The sequence below is a fragment of the Oncorhynchus mykiss genome, chromosome 9 (genome assembly GCF_057628025.1).
Source record: "Oncorhynchus mykiss isolate SJ-2025 chromosome 9, ASM5762802v1, whole genome shotgun sequence".
In the NCBI taxonomy this organism is placed as follows: domain Eukaryota; kingdom Metazoa; phylum Chordata; class Actinopteri; order Salmoniformes; family Salmonidae; genus Oncorhynchus; species Oncorhynchus mykiss.
Genome location: NC_143030.1, coordinates 35,664,075 through 35,685,537, shown reverse-complemented (window position 1 = coordinate 35,685,537; position 21,463 = coordinate 35,664,075). Strand labels below are relative to the sequence as shown.

The 21,463-nt window shown below is 42.5% G+C and overlaps 2 long non-coding RNA genes across 4 annotated transcripts; both read left to right on the top strand.

The window, feature by feature from the left end:
* Positions 1–4: 4 nt before the first annotated feature.
* Positions 5–4,004, top strand: LOC110531930 (uncharacterized). Of its 3 annotated transcripts, none has more exons than XR_002474779.3 (5): positions 5–210; positions 549–751; positions 1,365–1,548; positions 1,686–1,762; positions 1,889–4,004. It is a non-coding gene; the product is annotated as an uncharacterized LOC110531930 (long non-coding RNA). The 3 variants fall into 3 exon arrangements; XR_016483214.1 differs by having other exon boundaries at positions 12–210; positions 629–751; XR_016483213.1 differs by having other exon boundaries at positions 38–283.
* Positions 4,005–6,198: 2,194 nt separating this feature from the next.
* LOC118966026 (uncharacterized) lies at positions 6,199–6,980 on the top strand. The gene is made up of 2 exons (XR_005053225.2): positions 6,199–6,256; positions 6,484–6,980. It is a non-coding gene; the product is annotated as an uncharacterized LOC118966026 (long non-coding RNA).
* The last annotated feature ends 14,483 nt before the right edge of the window (positions 6,981–21,463 follow it).

The following is a 21,463-nucleotide window of genomic DNA, read 5'->3' as shown; positions in this document are numbered from 1 at the left end:
CTTTAGTGTTGACGTAGATATTGTGCGACACTCAACCAGGTTCTAGAAAAAAGGAACTCCCGCTTGCAGCGAAACGAAATATTCCTTCGAGGACTCTCGAGGACTCTCCCAAGCCAGCAACGCTTCCACCGGCTCTTGTGTTCCCTCATAAAGCACATGAGGGAACACAAGCATACATAGATTACAAACAATAGACAATCGAGCTAGGGGGTACAATATCACATTACAATTACACAAGGACCTTAAAGGACATGCATATACTTACAATTCTAACAGCTTTTTTGTTAGTAGAGCATTTAACTGTCTTAAAATACAGTTCAATTTCTTTTTGTAGGGTACTAAAATGTGGTTTTCTGTTTGTGTATATGAATAGTAGTAGCCATACTAGCCTCTAAGTCGCTCGTTTTATCATTACCTCATTATATTAATATAATAATTTTTGTATAGCTTTTTAAAAAAAGTATTATTGTTGAAAACTGTGTTTATCCGTTCAGTTAGTGACTTTTGTAATTCGATTATTGTGTTCTGTCTTTTTTTGTCTCGTTTAGCTAGCTATTAACGCGCTAACCATTAAGGTGGCTAGTAATTAGTCAACACCCCTGCTACCATGGCATTGTTTTTACACAAGGTGCTTGAAGAGCTGCCAAAGGTAACAGTGACGGGTGTACATCGTTTGGCCAAGCAAAGCACCGACCTCCAAGTTGGAAAAAGGTTTAAAACTTTGTCTCCAGTTACCTTTTCTACTACGAAGGTAAGTGTAGCCAAGTTGCCTATCAGACCAGACAAGGACGTTTACTCAAGGCTGTAACGTATTTTAAAACATGCCTTTTACAGTAGCTAGCTAACATTATGATTGCTCATTCTTTTTTATTCAAAGCAGTTTTGAACAGTGATAAAATGACAGGAGAGGTCAGCATAAGGGCTTGCTGCTACAAGTCCATGAGGAAAAATGAGAAACCACACAGTTTGAGTGTAGGGTGAAAAGTCAGCTGTTTGTGACACACTACATGCCGGTTATACAGTCAGAGATAAAGCCTGGTCTCAGGCTAAGAAGTTCCTGTCAATGGAGATCTGCATTATGAGGCATTGCTTAGTTTAGGACCAGGCTTAACCCATGTCTATGAAACCGTTTTTAGTTTAGTAACTGTTCAGGCGTCTTCGTTTCTGTAAACTCTGTCATGTTGGACGCATTTGATTAAGTTTAAACAAGGGCATATGCCCTTAATATAAATGTTTAAACCCATATAATGTTGTAATGAATTTAATGGCTGTTGTATGTTGCACCAGTCACTTCTGTTTGCTGGTCGTAACTCATGTTGAGTGATTTTATAGTCTAATCATTTTCTTTTTATATCCCCACGTAGGTTGTACTGAAGCGCTCTGAGCCAGAAACAATGACACATCACTGTTTATGTGTTGCTGGCACTGCATTATGCAAACACACAGTTGCATTACTATTCCAGTCTGCACACTATTCCCAGATGGGAACATCAGTCATCCCACCTGTGCACAGAGGCCAGGCAGCAGTGGCATAAGCCCAGGACTATGGTATGTTTTAATAGCTATACCACATATAAACATCATATGGTCATAATCATATCATAATGCTAAGAAATTATGTCATGAACACTTAAATCATCTCATGATTAGATTTAGAATAGTGCCCTTGTACTCTCTATTTACAGGGTCTGAAACCTGGGCCTATAGGCAAAATGACCATCACCAAGCCCACCAAAAAGTGCATGGCAGAAAGAGGGATTAGGTGAGTATTCCCTAATAGCCAGTATAGCCATGTCCTATTACACTTTGACTATATAAAATGTCATTTCAGGTGGTTTCAAGTACATTGTTTAGATTGGCTAACCACAGCGGCTGCTTTGCTTTGCAGAAGTACACTCTACAGTGCCCTTCTTGGACCGCTCCCTGACTTCTCAGTTCTTCAGATAGAAGAGGCATAAAATAACTTTGACCCTCAATCCAAGCCATTGATCTGCAGCATGGGGATGTCTGCTGAAAAGCTTTTAGCCAAGGAAAGGTGCAAGTGGGGAGCCTCCTGTCTTACCAGCAGCCACCAATCACAAAGCAACACATAGTTCACCATAAGGAGACACCACCATTCCCTTCACTGCCCCTGGATTGCTACAGACTGGAGAACAACTTTCAAGGCTGCACATTTGTGTTCAGTGAAGGAGACCAGCTTCACATAGTCTCTTCAGGTGAGCTTCGCAACAGCCCATAAAATAGAGGAAGCTACTAGAGAACAGAGTGCTTTCTCCGACTGGCAGGTGCTACAGAAACCAAGACTGACCTCGTCACGGTTCTGAGAGGCTTGCCATGTGAGAGTGCCTGCGGATGTCTGCCATCTAGCCGAAAGGATCCTCAAAGGCACAGCACCAACAGCTGACATGAAGAGGGGACTGGAGTTGGAGATGGAATCAGCCAGTGACTACTGCAAGATGCAGAATGTCAAATGCTCACCCTGTGGCCTCATACATCCTGACATCCCTTGGTTTGCTTCTTCTCCTGATGGCCTGGTCTACAACCCTCTCGAGCATCCACCTTTTGGCCTAGTTGAGATTAAGAACCCAAACGTTATTATCAATACATGGACTACAGGGTGTTAGACAATGTGGATGGTCACAGCAAAAAAAAGGAAAGATGCATTGCAGTTGTAGCTCATTGCACCTTGGCCCATGCCTTCACAAGAGGCCCACACTGGTAGTTTGTGAGAAGGCAAGCCACAGCCCAGATGCAGTTGATGCTTCCCATCAGTGACTTGGGGATCTCTGACTGAAACAGCTTGTTCAGTTTAATTCTGCCAATTAATCTCTCAATGTGGACTCTATAAGATGAGCAATCTCTTGTGTTTTGATGGACCTGTGCTGCTGGCATTTGGCTCCGTTTAGACAGAAAGGGTGGACGGTAGACCTTGTCTGGCACACAGTCATCAATCATGAACCCCTTGTCTGCTATCACTGCCGTGTCTTCAGTGAGCAAGTCAAACAGCCTGATTTATTTATTTTTTATTTTTTAATATCTCTGTTGCTGATGGAGCCCGCATACAATTCTGACTACAGTAACTGATCCATGTGGTGCCATGGGGCTTTCAAGGTGCAGTGGGACTTGTAATGACTGTGTAGAGGGAGACTGGCTGGCTGCTGGCATTTCAACTCGGTACAGTCAATAATGACTTGGGTGCCTACCTACTGAGCTCCTTCGGCAACACATCATGGACAAACTGAATTGGTCCACACAGACAGCGTTGTGAAGAAGGCGCAGCAGCACCTCTTCAACCTCAGGAGGCTTTAGAAATTTGGCTTGTCACCAAAAGCACTCCCACTTCTACAGATGCACAATCGAGAGCATCCTGTCGGGCTGTATCACCGCCTGGTACGGCAACTGCTCCACCCACAACCGTAAGGCTCTCCAGAGGGTAGTGAGGTCTGCACAACGCATCACCGGGGGCAAACTACTTGCCCTCCAGGACACTGTTAGATTTGCGTCAATTCGAATCTGGTATCAGGATAAATATGACAATGAGTGATTGTATACTATGTATTTTTTATTAGCTAAGCAATAAGTGGTAAATTCAATTTTCGTATATACGGACTCTCTGTCCCACCTCGCAGGGCAAACAGAGAACTGACTTGTTCCTGACAAAGATATTATAATATACCCTGATGACTAGTAGTTCCTGCTTCCGAGCCGCCCTGTCAGAGTAGAGACTGGGCGTGGTTTAAACTCACCCAGCCTATCGTTGATTGTTGTCGTACGAGCTGGTACCAGCCCCCGGGCGCTCCAGTTGATAGATGTAACTTGCTGTGTCGAGTATCTATGCGCTCATTCCCTAGATACCGTTATCACATATCTGGTTTCTGTTATTGTTAAGTTTGAGTTCTAACAAAAACAGTCTGTGGTTTGCTACACTACGTTCTGTATGTGTCCGTTTATGTTATTCTGTATTTTTCCATCATGAGAAAGGCCCATGGCCCTGAAACTGTTAACAATGTTTCAAGTCAGCTATGTTGCATAACACCTACATACATCCACACAAGCCAACAGCAGATAATATTCAAATCACATATATGGTAACGGGCTATAGTGCATAACACAGAATCCTCATAACACCTACACCACCCGATGTCACAGGAAGGCCATAAAGATCATCAACCACCTGAACCACTGCCTGTTCACCCCGCTATCATCCAGAAGGAGAGGTCAGTACAGGTGCATCAAAGCAGGGGCCAAGAGACTGAAAAACAGCTTCTATCTCAAGGCCATCAGACTGTTAAACAGCCACCACTAACATTGAGTTGCTGCTGCCAACATACTGACTCAACTCCAGCTCACTTTAATATTGGAAATGGATGGAAATTTGATTTGACATCTTCCGAAGACATCCATAAAGAGACCCCAGCAGAATGTAAAGGTAGTTGGCCCATGTGACAGTAGGCTATAGCTTTTAGCAAAAGTGAAAAGTAACGTTGGTAAGACAATACAGTTAATCAGAAACGGGAGAACTTACTGAGTAGGTACATGGAAGTGTCACCTCATTTCTCAGCTTGGCTCTCTGCTCATGTGACACGGACAATATTTGCAGTTAACGGTTCAATGAGAGACCAAAAAGCCATCAGATGGTCATGTTAGCACTAACGTTAGCTATGTACTGGTAGCTAACGTTTGCTAGCTAAAGAGACAAAAAAAGACGCAGAACACAATCGAATTACAAAAATCATTAACTGAACAGATAAACACGATTTCAAAAATGGCTGACAGAAATACTAGGGAGAGATGCGGATGGTGGTTGGAAGAGTGCGCTTGGTTGAAATTCAAAAGTGTCATGGTAGCTTTTTGATAAAGCATAACATCAAGACAACGCAGCCGCATTGTAAGTGGGATGCACTGTTGAGCGCTACATCCCGAGGGGTTCGTGCTAATTGTACGGAGATTGTGACAGCCGGTTAAATGGCGTCCCTTGAGAAAGCAAGAACAAGATGTATGTCAGGAGAAATGCAGTATTATAATAAGGAGGCGTATACTTGGAATACAGAGGAGGAATGGAGGGAAAAAGAGAGACACGGGAGGTCTAAGAGTGAGGAAGACGTGAGCTTGTTGGTTAAAAATGGGGGGGGAGATGGTTTGTTAAAGAAGAATGGTAGAAAGTGTAAGCAGAGTGAGCTGAAGACAGGAGGAGAAAAGGAAGTGAATGAGGGTGAAGTATCAGAGGTGGTAGGTGTGGTGAAGTTCTCAGAGCCCAAGGCTTGCACCGAGGGTCAGGATAAAGATGAGTCACAGAAGTGAAGTATTTGGAAAAGTGGAACCTTGTCTTTTGTCTGATCCATTTGTGGTTTCAGGGTGGGTGAAAACAGAGTTGGGTGCTGTGGAATCGGTGAAGTGGTCTTGTGATAATTGTTTGTGTAACTGTTGGTCAGAGGGAGAAGGTGCTCTGCGTTAAACAAATGGGGGCAAGAAATGTGAATTGTTTCGCTCTCAAGAAAAGGGTGCCATTGAAAGGAGTGATTTACTGGGGTAGCAGTAAATGTAAAAGTTGACCAACTGAAGGGAAAGAATCCAGGTGTTTGATGCTCGTCGTTTGGTGCGACGCAGACAGGTTGGCGAGAGTGGTGAAACAAGTCATTTTCTGTTCTTTTGAGTTTTGATGATGTCTTTGCCCGACAAAGTGATGTTAGGATAGATAGGTTATCCTGTTCGAGCTTTTGTGCCGAATACATTACGTTGTTACAGGTGTCAAACTTATGGGCAGGGGGAGGTATCCTGAAAGGAGTGGTGTGAGTAGTAGATCTCTACCAGTACAAAGGGATAGGCCAACAAGTGATGCATGTTTCAGAAAGATTGAATTGCAAGCATTTATAGCTATGGTTATCAACTGTACTACAGGGTTGGAGCGTAAGTCGCAGAAAATTGAGGTTGTGGTGGCAGCTGCAGAGAGGTATTTGGGTTTGCGAGACTTGACATCAGAAGAGTTACAGGGTGTGTTAAATGTGGTGATGTCCCATCCTTTCAGGTTGTTGGCATGAGGTAGGACTAAATCTATTTAAATAGTGGAGTAGGGTGGTGGTATTTTTAGATTTTTTTGTTTAGTGTTGTGTTAGATGGTTGGGTATTTGTTTATTTATTTCAAGCAAGGTATAAGGAAGTTATACTCCAGTCTAGTAGGTGGCGGTAATGCAACATATTGGATGCCAACTGCCTTTAAAACTCAGCGAAGAGGAAAAATACTATGACGGAAGCAAATGTAAGTAATTATGTCATAACGAATCATGCATAAAAAATGTACAGTTGAGAGGAATATGTTAATGTAAAGACAAACGATTATGTATTTTTCGTTTGTCATAAGGCTCATTTACAAAAATCGCTATTTAGCAAGCTAGCTGACTAGTTAACATTAGCCAACTAGCTGGCTAACTTTATGGTGTTGTGACATCAGTTTGAAATTGTAATTCTGGTTGTTTAATGTTTTAGGGACTCGTGAAACAACCAGCAAACCAAGCTGTCTTGTGAAACATTGGATGTAAAGAATCTATCTAGCTAGCTAAAGCATTTACTGCAAATTGATTGTACAATTTTGTAAGCTTGCCTTGCTGATATTTGCCATGTAATCCATCTGAAGTAACATAGCAAGCTAACTATTTTGTTGCTTATTGTGCAGTGGAGGATTAAAATACCTGTATGCCTATGGATGTGTAGCTAGCTATGTAGGCGATCTGTGTATTGACCCTAAAACGTTTGGTATATTAGTTCAGAACCTAGCTATGAACATAGCTAGCCAATTGTATCAACTTCATTCATGATGCCTATGGATTGAGTAGAATATAATAGAACTTTGTGCCAAGGATGCTAGTCGAATATACATGTAGTTATTACCATACATGATATCCCGACATTGTAGCCTGTACATTTGATATATTCACTGATCATGTACTCTACTTTGGCAAATAAAGGTGCAGTTCAGGTATGAATTTCTGTGAGATTATTTTTCAGTCATATCCAATACCAGGAGTGTCAAACTCCATTCTTTGAATGATGCTTTGTCTGCATGTATGTATTCCAATTATAGACTTCAACAGTGTTTACCAATCCTGGTCTTGGGACATCAATGGTTACACATTGTAACTATGCAATAGACTAGAAACATTTAACTAGTTGAGAGGAAGGAATTGAATAAATGCAGTTGACATTGGTAAGTAAATGGAAGAATACTGTTATTGCAATGTGGATGGTTTATAAATATCCTTTGGTTGTGCATAGTGTAGTCTATGATGTTGTCGGGGAACAGCACCCTCTTCGAAGAAGTAGGAGGTGAAGATGTCCCGCACACGGATTGCCTCTCCTGCTGCATTGTTGGACCCCATCCTTCAAACATCCTGCAGAGCAGCAGACTTCTCCTCTGGCACACGGCGGCGAGCTGCAGATCCCCTCCTGGTCCTCGTGTCCATCCTCATGAAGTTATGCAGGATACAGGTAGCCTTCACATGCCTGAATTCCCTCAGGAGGCATTCCCAGATAGCACTGGTCACCCAACCTTGCAGTGCCCTACACGGTAACTAGGCAATCATTTTGTAGGTATCTCCAGTTACAAGGTATCCGTCTTCCAGATTCCGACAATGTCATTATTCAACTTTTACATCACCAGGTCATTGTGGATTATTAAAGTATAATATCCCTTATAGCAAATCATGATAACATTGGATAGATAGATGCATGTGCACACAAGTGCATGTGACAATAGCAGGATCATATCAAGGATAGCATCACAAATTAATACATAAATACCACTTGACACTTGATGATGAGTTGATCATTTGAATCAGCTGTGTAGTGCTAAGGCAAAAACAAAAATGTGCACCCCTTTGAGTCCGCAGGACCAGGACTGAGAACCACTGCTATTTATTGGGACCTCTTAATCTGTAGACAGGCTTTCACAGCTCTCTGTATGTGAGGTCAGAAAACCTCACAAGAAGCAGACTTAATTATACTTCAATTAGACCGCACTGAATATTATGTGACTATTATCTCCGTCCTCACTTCTAGAGACTGGAACTACACAAAAGTACCTGCCCTATCCAGAATAACCTACTCTCTCACTTTGACAGTTGGCGCAGCCATCCTTTCACCCTCCTCCATGGCTGTTAGCTAGCTACCTACAAATGCATTTTGAGTTTTTTTTTTACAGTCATAGAGATAGCTAGCTAATATGAAGTTAGGTTGCTGGTGATATTTAATTCACTTAGCTAGTTATCTATACACTATATAAAGTTGGCTAGATAGCCAGCTATCTACGTTAGCAGCTAATTTGAGTTAGCCTGCACTATAGCTAGTTAGCTAATAATACATAGATTTTTTTTACATTTTCGAAATGTATTGTAATGAAACAGCAGAGAGCAGGTCTCGAACCCTCGACCTTCGAGCCCGAGGTCTGGCGCGCTATCGACTAAAAAGCAAAAGCATGCACGTGCGGGAGGGTCGATTTCCGCGCTTATAAACCCAGGATCGTTACAGTATTCAGTTACTTCAATAGGTTCTCCCAGCCATGTGGACGATTGGAAACAGGGCAGCAAATTGTGTTTGTCACCAGAGCGTTTTAGAGCATGTTACTATTTAACTGTGAATAAATTAATGAAATTGAGAATGGATTAAACTATTTATCAATTTATTAACCAGTCCTTCATACAAACATGATGCACAATCAAACGTCACAATCGAACGTGCTGCTATATGCTACCTGCAGGCCACTCTGGGCGGCATAAGCGGCACGCAGCAATTTACCACGTGCTAGTAGTGTACACAAGCCATCAGAGGAGACGCCATCTCCCCTCTGCATCCAAAGCGGCAAAGAAGCTACTGTCGGCGTCGGAAGACTTTCCAGAAATTCAGCCAGCTCCAATTGCCTGACAGATACCGAGCTAGCTAACGAATTGGATAGGATTATGAGTAGAATTACATGTTTTAAGATGCATAACTAGTCATGCTGATGGTGGACTAGATCTCCCACTTTCAGTCTGTATATGCATTGTGTCCTGCTACCATTTTTTTTTATTGGCAAGTCTGAGATATGGCTTTTTCTTTGCAACTCTGCCTAGAAGGCCAGCATCCCGGAGTCGCCTCTTCAATGTTGACGTTGAGACTGGTGTTTTGCGGGTACTGTTCAATGAAGCTGCCAGTTGAGGACTTGAGAGGTATCTGTTTCTCAAGCTAGACACTGTAATGTACTTGTCCTCTTGATCAGTTGTGCACCGGGGCCTCCCACTCCTCTTTCTATTCTGATTAAAACCAGTTTGCGCTGTTCTGTGCACAGCGTTGTACCAGATCTTCAGTTTCTTGGCAATTTCTCGCATGGAATAGCCTTAATTTCTCAGAACAAGAATAGAGTAACGAGTTTCAGAAGACCTTTGTTACTGGCCCTTTTGAGTCTGTAATCGAACCCACAAATGCTGATGCTCCAGATACTCAACAAGTCTAAAGAAGGCCAGTTTTGTTGCTTCTTTATACAGGACAACAGTTTTCAGCTGTGCTAACATAATTGCAAAAGGGTTTTCTAATGATCAGTTCGCCTTTTTAAATGATTAACTTGGATTAGCTAATACAACGTGCCATGTAGATATTCCATAAAATCTGCCGTTTCCAGCTACAATAATAATTTACAACATTAACAATGTCTACACTGTATTTCTGATAAATTTGATGTTATTTTGATGGACAAAAAATCTTTGAAAAACATGGACATTTCTAAGTGACCCCAAACTTTTGAACAGTGGTGTATATGAATTACAAATAAGCCTTTAACTAGTTAAATCATGTGTTCTAGTCTATTGCATAGTTACAATGTGTAACCATTGATATCCCAGGACCAGGCTTGGTAAACACTGTTGAAGAGTATAATTGTAATACATACATGCAGACACAGCATCATTCAAAGACTGGAGTTTGATACTCCTGCTATTGGATATGACTGAAAAAGAATGTCTCACAGACATTCATACTGGAACTGCAACTTTATTTGCCAAGGTACAGAACGTGATCAGTGAATATATTCAATGTAAAGGCTACAATGTGAGAAACTCATACTTGGTAATAACTACATGTACAGTTGAAGTCAGAAGTTTACATACACATTAGCCAAATACATTTAAACTCAGTTTTTCACAATTCCTGACATTTAATCCTAGTAAGAATTTGCCTGTCTTAGGTCAGTTAGGATCACCACTTTTTTTTAAGAATGTGAAATGTCAGAATTTCAGTCGAGAGTGATTTATTTCTGCTTTTATTCCTTTCATCACATTCCCAGTGGGTCAGAAGTTTACATACCAATTGAGTGTATTTGGTAGCATTGCCTTTAAATTGTTTTACTTGGGTCAAACGTTTCGGGTAGCCTTCCACAAGCTTCTCACAATAAGTTGGGTGAATTTTAGCCCATTCCTCCTGACAGAGCTGGTGTAACTGAGTCAGGATTGTAAGGCCTCTTTGCTCGCACACGCTTTTTCAGTTCTGCCCACAAATGTTCTATAGGATTGAGGTCAGGGCTTCGTGATGGCCACTCCAATACCTTGACTTTGTTTTCCTTAAGCCATTTTGCCACAACTTTGGAAGTATGCTTGGGGTCATTGTCCATTTGGAAGACCCATTTGCGACCAAGCTTTAACTTCCTGACTGATGTCTTGAGATGTTGCTTTAATATATCCACTTAATTTTCCTACCTCATGATGCCGTCTATTTTGTGAAGTGCACCAGTCCCTCCTGCAGCAAAGCACCCCCACAACATGATGCTGCCACCCCTGTGCTTCACGGTTGGGATGGTGTTTTTTGGCTTGCAAGCATCCCCTTTTTTCCTCCAAACATAACAATGGTCATTATGGCCAAACAGTTCTATTTTTGTTTCATCAGACCAGAGGATATTTCTCCAGAGGATATTTCTTCAACTGCAGTTGCAGTTTATGGCGGTTTTGGAGCAGTGGCTTCTTCCTTGCTGAGCGGCCTTTCAGGATATGTCGATATTGGACTTGTTTTACTGTGGATATAGATACTTTTGTTTGCCCCACCCAACGGTCCCCCACCTACTCCGCTTCTCACCGCTTTCCTTTCACTGAAAATGAATGGGAAGTGATGTCTCACCACTGGTGCAACCAGTAGTGTACATAGGCTGGTGCTGGGCAGTGGCTCTGATGAGGAGTGTGCTGTGTGTCTGGACTTTGTGTTTAAAGTTTCCAAGAGCACAGTGGTCTCCATCATTGGGAAATGGGAGAAAAAAAACTACACAGCTGGTTAAATAATAAACTAATTATCAAGCAAAAAAATTTGCACCCCTTAGGGTCCCGGGACCAAGTTTGGGAAACGCAGCATTATAGGATATTGTGTGTAGATATTTGTTTTGAATTCAGGCTGTAACACAACATAATTTGGAAAAAGTCAAGGGGTATGAATACTTTCTGAAGGCACTGTATGTACCGAGCAGGAGTGGTGCCCTCTTTGCAGAGGCCGGATCAAGGCCAGTGGGCTGGTGGAGTTTCATCGGGAAGAAAAGGAGAGCAACATCTCTGAGAACTGGAGGAGCAGCTCCGAAGTGGAGGCTCAGACTGCGAAGTGAGGACAGCAGAATCGAGGCTCTGGTTGTCTCTCAGTTCACAAGCTTCCTCACTCTACTGGAGGTCCCACTCAGGGAGGAGGGTTTCAGGTTTGTGCGTCTGGACGGCACTATGAGCCAGAAGAGGTGGGTTCAGATCATCCAGAGTAATGCACCCAATAGCCCATTGATTATACTGCTGTCTCAAAGCCGGAGGGGTGGGGCTAAACCTATACAGTGGGGCAAAAAAGTATTTAGTCAACCACCAATTGTGCAAGTTCTCCCACTTAAAAAGATGAGAGGCCTGTAATTTTCATCATAGGTACACTTCAACTATGACAGACAAAATGAGAAATAAAATCCAGAAAATCACATTGTAGGATTTTTAATGAATTTATTTGCAAATTATGGTGGAAAATAAGTACTTGGTCAATAACAAAAGTTTATCTCAATATTTTGTTATATACCCTTTGTTGGCAATGACAGAGGTCAAACGTTTTCTGTAAGTCTTCACAAGGTTTTCACACACTGTTGCTGGTATTTTGGCCCATTCCTCCATGCACATCTCCTCTAGAGCAGTGATGTTTTGGGGCTGTTGCTGGGCAACACGGACTTTCAACTCCCTCCAAAGATTTTCTATGGGGTTGAGATCTGGAGACTGGCTAGGCCACTCCAGGACCTTGAAATGCTTCTTACGAAGCCACTCCTTCGTTGCCCGGGCGGTGTGTTTGGGATCATTGTCATGCTGAAAGACCCAGCCACGTTTCATCTTCAATGCCCTAGCTGATGGAAGGAGGTTTTCACTCAAAATCTCACGATACATGGCCCCATTCATTCTTTCCTTTACACGGATCAGTCATCGTGGTCCCTTTGCAGAAGAACAGCCCCAAAGCATGATGTTTCCACCCCCATGCTTCACAGTAGGTATGGTGTTCTTTGGATGCAACTCAGCATTCTTTGTCCTCCAAACACGACGAGTTGAGTTTTTACCAAAAAGTTATATTTTGGTTTCATCTGACCTTATGACATTCTCCCAATCTTCTTCTGGATCATCCAAATGCTCTCTAGCAAACTTCAGACGGGCCTGGACATGTACTGGCTTAAGCAGGGGGACACTTCTGGCACTGCAGGATTTGAGTCCCTGGCGGCGTAGTCTGTTACTGATGGTAGGCTTTGTTACTTTGGTCCCAGCTCTCTGCAGGTCATTCACTAGGTCCCCCCGTGTGGTTCTGGGATTTTTGCTCACCGTTCTTGTGATCATTTTTGACCCCACGGGGTGAGATCTTGTGTGGAGCCCCAGATCGAGGGAGATTATCAGTGGTCTTGTATGTCTTCCATTTCCTCATGATTGCTCCCACAGTTGATTTCTTCAGGTCTACAATTTTGTTTCTGGTGTCCTTTGACAGCTCTTTGGTCTTGGCCATAGTGGAGTTTGGAGTGTGACTGTTGGAGGTTGTGGACAGGTGTCTTTTATACCGATAACAAGTTCAAACAGGTGCCATTAATACAGGTAACGAGGACAGAGGAGCCTCTTAAAGAAGAAGTTACAGGTCTGTGAGAGCCAGAAATCTTGCTTGTTTGTAGGTGACCAAATACGTATTTTCCACCATAATTTGCAAATAAATTCATTAGTGTGAATGGTTTGTCCTCTGACAAATCAACTGTAAATTTCGGTGTTCCTCAAGGTTCCGTTTTAGGACCACTATTGTTTTCACTATATATTTTACCTCTTGGGGATGTTATTCGAAAACATAATGTTAACTTTCACTGCTATGCGGATGACATGTACATTTCAATGAAACATGGTGAAGCCCCAAAATTGCCCTTGCTAGAAGCATGTGTTTCAGACATAAGGAAGTGGATGGCTGCAAACTTTCTACTTTTAAACTCGGACAAAACAGAGATGCTTGTTCTAGGTCCCAAGAAACAAAGAGATCTTCTGTTGAATCTAACAATTAATCTTATGGTTGTACAGTCGTCTCAAATAAAACTGTGAAGGACCTCGGCGTTACTCTGGACCCTGAACTCTCTTTTGAAGAACATATCAAGACTATTTCAAGGACAGCTTTTTTCCATCTACGTAACATTGCAAAAATCTGAAACTTTCTCTCCAAAAATGATGCAGAAAAATTAATCCATGCTTTTGTCACTTCTAGGTTAGACTACTGCAATGCTCTACTTTCCGGCTACCCGGATAAAGCACTAAATAAACTTCAGTTAGTGCTAAATACGGCTGCTAGAATCCTGACTAGAACCAAAAAATTTGATCATATTACTCCAGTGCTAGCCTCTCTACACTGGCTTCCTGTCAAAGCAAGGGCTGATTTCAAGGTTTTACTGCTAACCTACAAAGCATTACATGGGCTTGCTCCTACCTACAGTGCCTTGCGAAAGTATTCGGCCCCCTTGAACTTTGCCACCTTTTCCCACATTTCAGGCTTCAAACATAAAGATATAAAACTGTATTTTTTTGTGAAGAATCAACAACAAGTGGGACACAATCATGAAGTGGAACGACATTTATTGGATATTTCAAACTTTTTTAACAAATCAAAAACTGAAAAATTGGGCGTGCAAAATTATTCAGCCCCTTTACTTTCAGTGCAGCAAACTCTCTCCAGAAGTTCAGTGAGGATCTCTGAATGATCCAATGTTGACCTAAATGACTAATGATGATAAATACAATCCACCTGTGTGTAATCAAGTCTCCGTATAAATGCACCTGCACTGTGATAGTCTCAGAGGTCCGTTAAAAGCGCAGAGAGCATCATGAAGAACAAGGAACACACCAGGCAGGTTCGAGATACTGTTGTGAAGAAGTTTAAAGCCGGATTTGGATACAAAAATATTTCCCAAGCTTTAAACATCCCAAGGAGCACTGTGCAAGCGATAATATTGAAATGGAAGGAGTATCAGACCACTGCAAATCTACCAAGACCTGGCCGTCCCTCTAAACTTTCAGCTCATACAAGGAGAAGACTGATCAGAGATGCAGCCAAGAGGCCCATGATCACTCTGGATGAACTGCAGAGATCTACAACTGAGGTGGGAGACTCTGTCCATAGGACAACAATCAGTCATATATTGCACAAATCTGGCCTTTATGGAAGAATGGCAAGAAGAAAGCCATTTCTTAAAGATATCCATAAAAAGTGTTGTTTAAAGTTTGCCACAAGCCACCTGGGAGACACACCAAACATGTGGAAGAAGGTGCTCTGGTCAGATGAAACCAAAATTGAACTTTTTGGCAACAATGCAAAACGTTATGTTTGGCGTAAAAGCAACACAGCTGAACACACCATCCCCACTGTCAAACATGGTGGTGGCAGCATCATGGTTTGGGCCTGCTTTTCTTCAACAGGGACAGGGAAGATGGTTAAAATTGATGGGAAGATGGATGGAGCCAAATACAGGACCATTCTGGAAGAAAACCTGATGGAGTCTGCAAAAGACCTGAGACTGGGACGGAGATTTGTCTTCCAACAAGACAATGATCCAAAACATAAAGCAAAATCTACAATGGAATGGTTCAAAAATAAACATATCCAGGTGTTAGAATGGCCAGGTCAAAGTCCAGACCTGAATCCAATCGAGAATCTGTGGAAAGAACTGAAAACTGCTGTTCACAAATGCTCTCCATCCAACCTCACTGAGCTCGAGCTGTTTTGCAAAGAGGAATGGGAAAAAATGTCAGTCTCTCAATGTGCAAAACTGACAGAGACATACCCCAAGCGACTTACAGCTGTAATCGCAGCAAAAGGTGGCGCTACAAAGTATTAACTTAAGGGGGCTGAATCATTTTGCACGCCCGATTTTTCAGTTTTTGATTTGTTAAAAAAGTTTGAAATATCCAATAAATGTCGTTCCACTTCATGATTGTGTCCCACTTGTTGTTGATTCTTCACAAAAAAATACAGTTTTATATCTTTATGTTTGAAGCCTGAAATGTGGCAAAAGGTCGCAAAGTTCAAGGGGGCCGAATACTTTCGCAAGGAACTGTATATACAATGCAAAATCCATGTGTATGTATGCATGTGTCTGTGCCTATGTTTGTTTTGCTTCACAGTCCCAGCTGTTCCATAAGGAGTATTTTTACCTGCTTTTTAAGTGCATCAGTTAAGTGCATCAGTTACTTGATGTGGAATTGAGTTCCATGTAGTCATGGCTCTATGTAGTACTGTGCGCCTCCCATAGTCTGTTCTGGACTTGGGTACTGTGAAGAGACCTCTGGTGGCATGACTTGTGGGGTATGCATGGGTGTCGGAGCTGTGTGATAGTATTTAAACAGACAGCTCGTGTGTGTGTGTGTGTGTGTGTGTGTGTGTGTGTGTGTGTGTGTGTTATATATATATATATATATATATATATATATATATATATATATATATACACAGTACGTACATACATGCATACATACATCATATTGCTATGTACTGCTCTTTAGTAGTTTGACTGATAGGGATGAAGTGTAAACGCAACAATTTTACTGAGTTACAGTTCATATAAGGAAATCAGTCAATTTAAATAAACGAATTAAGCCATAATCTATGGATTTAACGAGTGGGAAGGGGCGCCATGGGAGGGCCTGAACCATTCACTTGGGAGCCAGGCCTAGCCAATTTGAATGAGTTTTTCCCACAAAAGGGCTTTATCGCACACAAATAGCCGGTTGTATCGACTTAGTCTGAATAGCCTCAATGAAGTCTATGGATTGAGTAGAATATAACTTTGTATATACATTAATTGCAATACATACAGTGGGGGAAAAAAGTATTTAGTCAGCCACCAATTGTGCAAGTTCTCCCACTTAAAAAGATGAGGCCTGTAATTTTCATCAACTATGACAGACAAAATGAGGGGAAAAAATCCAGAAAATCACATTGTAGGATTTTTAATCAAATCAAATTTATTTATATAGCCCTTCGTACATCAGCTGATATCTCAAAGTGCTGTACAGAAACCCAGCCTAAAACCCCAAACAGCAAGCAATGCAGGTGTAGAAGCACGGTGGCTAGGAAAAACTCCCTAGAAAGGCCAAAACCTAGGAAGAAACCTAGAGAGGAACCAGGCTATGTGGGGTGGCCAGTCCTCTTCTGGCTGTGCCGGGTGGAGATTATAACAGAACATGGCCAAGATGTTCAAATGTTCATAAATGACCAGCATGGTCGAATAATAATAAGGCAGAACAGTTGAAACTGGAGCAGCAGCACGGCCAGGTGGACTGGGGACAGCAAGGAGTCATCATGTCAGGTAGTCCTGGGGCATGGTCCTAGGGCTCAGGTCCTCCGAGAGAGAGAAAGAAAGAGAGAATTAGAGAGAGCATATGTGGGATGGCCAGTCCTCTTTTGGCTGTGCCGGGTGGAGATTATAACAGAACATGGCCAAGATGTTCAAATGTTCATAAATGACCAGCATGGTCGAATAATAATAAGGCAGAACAGTTGAAACTGGAGCAGCAGCACGGCCAGGTGGACTGGGGACAGCAAGGAGTCATCATGTCAGGTAGTCCTGGGGCATGGTCCTAGGGCTCAGGTCCTCCGAGAGAGAGAAAGAAAGAGAGAAGGAGAGAATTAGAGAACGCACACTTAGATTCACACAGGACACCGAATAGGACAGGAGAAGTACTCCAGATATAACAAACTGACCCTAGCCCCCCGACACAAACTACTGCAGCATAAATACTGGAGGCTGAGACAGGATTGGTCAAGAGACACTGTGGCCCCATCCGAGGACACCCCCGGACAGGGCCAAACAGGAAGGATATAACCCCACCCACTTTGCCAAAGCACAGCCCCCACACCACTAGAGGGATATCTTCAACCACCAACTTACCATCCTGAGACAAGGCTGAGTATAGCCCACAAAGACCTCAACCACGGCACAACCCAAGGGGGGGGGGGGGGGGCGCCAACCCAGACAGGATGACCACATCAGTGAATCAACCCACTCAGGTGACGCACCCCCTCCAGGGACGGCATGAGAGAACCCCAGTAAGCCAGTGACTCAGCCCCTGTAATAGGGTTAGAGGCAGAGAATCCCAGTGGAAAGAGGGGAACCGGCCAGGCAGAGACAGCAAGGGCGGTTCGTTGCTCCAGAGCCTTTCCGTTCACCTTCCCACTCCTGGGCCAGACTACACTCAATCATATGACCCACTGAAGAGATGAGTCTTCAGTAGAGACTTAAAGGTTGAGACCGAGTTTGCGTCTCTGACATGGGTAGGCAGACCGTTCCATAAAAATGGAGCTCTATAGGAGAAAGCCCTGCCTCCAGCTGTTTGCTTAGAAATTCTAGGGACAATTAGGAGGCCTGCGTCTTGTGACCGTAGCGTACGTGTAGGTATGTACGGCAGGACCAAATCAGAGAGATACAGTGCCTTGCGAAAGTATTCGGCCCCCTTGAACTTTGCGACCTTTTGCCACATTTCAGGCTTCAAACATAAAGATATAAAACTGTATTTTTTTGTGAAGAATCAACAACAAGTGGGACACAATCATGAAGTGGAACGACATTTATTGGATATTTCAAACTTTTTTAACAAATCAAAAACTGAAAAATTGGGCGTGCAAAATTATTCAGCCCCCTTAAGTTAATACTTTGTAGCGCCACCCTTTGCTGCGATTACAGCTGTAAGTCGCTTGGGGTATGTCTCTATCAGTTTTGCACATCGAGAGACTGACATTTTTTCCCATTCCTCCTTGCAAAACAGCTCGAGCTCAGTGAGGTTGGATGGAGAGCATTTGTGAACAGCAGTTTTCAGTTCTTTCCACAGATTCTCGATTGGATTCAGGTCTGGACTTTGACTTGGCCATTCTAACACCTGGATATGTTTATTTTTGAACCATTCCATTGTAGATTTTGCTTTATGTTTTGGATCATTGTCTTGTTGGAAGACAAATCTCCGTCCCAGTCTCAGGTCTTTTGCAGACTCCATCAGGTTTTCTTCCAGAATAGTCCTGTATTTGGCTCCATCCATCTTCCCATCAATTTTAACCATCTTCCCTGTCCCTGCTGAAGAAAAGCAGGCCCAAACCATGATGCTGCCACCACCATGTTTGACAGTGGGGATGGTATGTTCAGGGTGATGAGCTGTGTTGCTTTTACGCCAAACATAACATTTTGCATTGTTGCCAAAAAGTTCCATTTTGGTTTCATCTGACCAGAGCACCTTCTTCCACATGTTTGGTGCGTCTCCCAGGTGGCTTGTGGCAAACTTTAAACAACACTTTTTATGGATATCTTTAAGAAATGGCTTTCTTCTTGCCACTCTTCCATAAAGGCCAGATTTGTGCAATATACGACTGATTGTTGTCCTATGGACAGAGTCTCCCACCTCAGCTGTAGATCTCTGCAGTTCATCCAGAGTGATCATGGGCTTCTTGGCTGCATCTCTGATCAGTCTTCTCCTTGTATGAGCTGAAAGTTTAGAGGGACGGCCAGGTCTTGGTAGATTTGCAGTGGTCTGATACTCCTTCCATTTCAATATTATCGCTTGCACAGTGCTCCTTTGGATGTTTAAAGCTTGGGAAATCTTTTTGTATCCAAATCCGGCTTTAAACTTCTTCACAACAGTATCTCGGACCTGCCTGGTGTGTTCCTTGTTCTTCATGATGCTCTCTGGGCTTTTAACAGACCTCTGAGACTATCACAGTGCAGGTGCATTTATACGGAGACTTGATTACACACAGGTGGATTGTATTTATCATCATTAGTCATTTAGGTCAACATTGGATCATTCAGAGATCCTCACTGAACGTCTGGACAGAGTTTGCTGCACTGAAAGTAAAGGGGCTGAATAATTTTGCACGCCCAATTTTTCAGTTTTTGATTTGTTAAAAAAGTTTGAAATATCCAATAAATGTCATTCCACTTCATGATTGTGTCCCACTTGTTGTTGATTCTTCACAAAAAAATACAGTTTTATATCTTTATGTTTGAAGCCTGAAATGTGGCAAAAGGTCGCAAAGTTCAAGGGAGCCGAATACTTTCGCAAGGCACTGTATGTGGTAGTGGAGTATGGGCCCGAGGACACACACTGTGTTACAAATTCTGTAATGAATGTATTGTGAGTCAACTGTATGTATATACAGTTGAAGTCGGAAGTTTACATACACAAACTAGTTTTTCAACCACTCCACAAATTTCTTGTTAACTAACAAGAAATTTTGGCAAGTCGAAAATTCCAGGAAATTCTGTCATGGCTTTAGAACGTTCTGATAGGCGAATTGACATAATTTGAGTCAATTGGAGGTGTACCTGTGGATGTATTTCAAGGCCTACCTTCAAATTCATTGGCTCTTTGCTTGACAACATGGGAAAATCAAAAGAAATCAGCCAAGATCAATTGTAGACCTCCACAAGTCTGGTTCATCCTTGGGAGCAATTTCCAAACGCCTGAAGGTACCACATTCATCTGTACAAACAATAGTATGCAAGTATAAACACCATGGGACCACGCAGCCGTCATACTGCTCAGGAAGGAGACGCGTTCTGTCTCCTAGAGATGAACGTACTTCAGTGCAAAAAGAGCAAATCAATCCCAGAACAACAGCAAAGGACCTTGTGAGGATGCTGGAGGAAACCGGTACAAAAGTATCTATATCCACAGTAAAACGAGTCCTATATCGACATATCCTGAAAGGCCGCTCAGCAAGGAAGAAGCCACTGCTCCAAAATCGCCATAAAAAAGCCAGACTACGGTTTGCAACTGCACATGGGGACAAAGATCATACTATTTGGAGAAATGTCCTCTTGTCTGCTGAAACAAAAATAGAACAGTTTGGCCATAATGACCATTGTTATGTTTGGAGGAAAAAGGGGAGGCTGGCAAGCCAAAGGACACCCTCCCAAACGTGAACCACGGGGTCGGCAGCATCGTGTTGTGGGGGTGCTTTGCTAAAGGAGGGACTGGTGAACTTCACAAAATAGATGGCTTCATGAGGTAGGAAAATGAAGTGGATATATTGAAGCAACATCTCAAGACATCAGTTAAGTTAAAGCTTGGTCGCAAATAGTTCTTCCAAATGGACAATGACCCCAAGCATACTTCCAAAGTTGTGGCAAAATGGCTTAAGGACAACAAAGTCAAGGTATTGGAGTGGCCATCACAAAGCTCTGACCTCAAGCCTAAAGAAAATTTGTGGGAAGAACTGAAAAAGCGTGTGCGAGCAAGGCCTACAATCTTGACTCAATTACACCAGCTTTGTCAGGAGGAATGGGCCAAAATTCACCCAACTTATTGTGAGAAGCTTGTGGAAGGCTACCCAAAACGTTATACCCAAGTTAAACAATTTAAAGGCAATGCTGCCAAATACTAATTGAGTGTATGTAAAATACTAATTGAGTGTATGTAAACTTCTGACCCACTAGAAATGTGATGAAAGGAACAAAAGCCGAAATAATTCGCTCTATTATTCTGACATTTCACATTCTTAAAATAAAGTGGTGACCTAAGACAGGGATTTTTTTCTAGGATTAAATGTCAGGAATTGTGAAAAACTGAGTTTAATGCATTTGGCTAAGGTGTATGTAAACTTCAACTGTATATCACATTCTCCATACTGGTCTTTAGGAGTTTGACTGACAGGGGGGGGATGAAGGAGTGGTTATATCTGTTCAGCTCACACTGAGGAACCCTGTTACATCTGGCTGAGGGGAGAAGCTGAAACTTTGGGTGGTGTACATGGGAGGGGTCTGACATTTTCTTCACCTATCTCATGATTGTTTGTTCATAAACACAGTCAGCAGTGATGAGTGCTACCTCACACCCATCACCTGCCAAGGCAGCAGCTACTCCTCCTGGGGTTTGGTGAGATGAAGGCAGTTATACAATTTTTGAAAACACAATATATTCATTACAGAATTCACAAGTGTGTGCCCTCGGGCCTA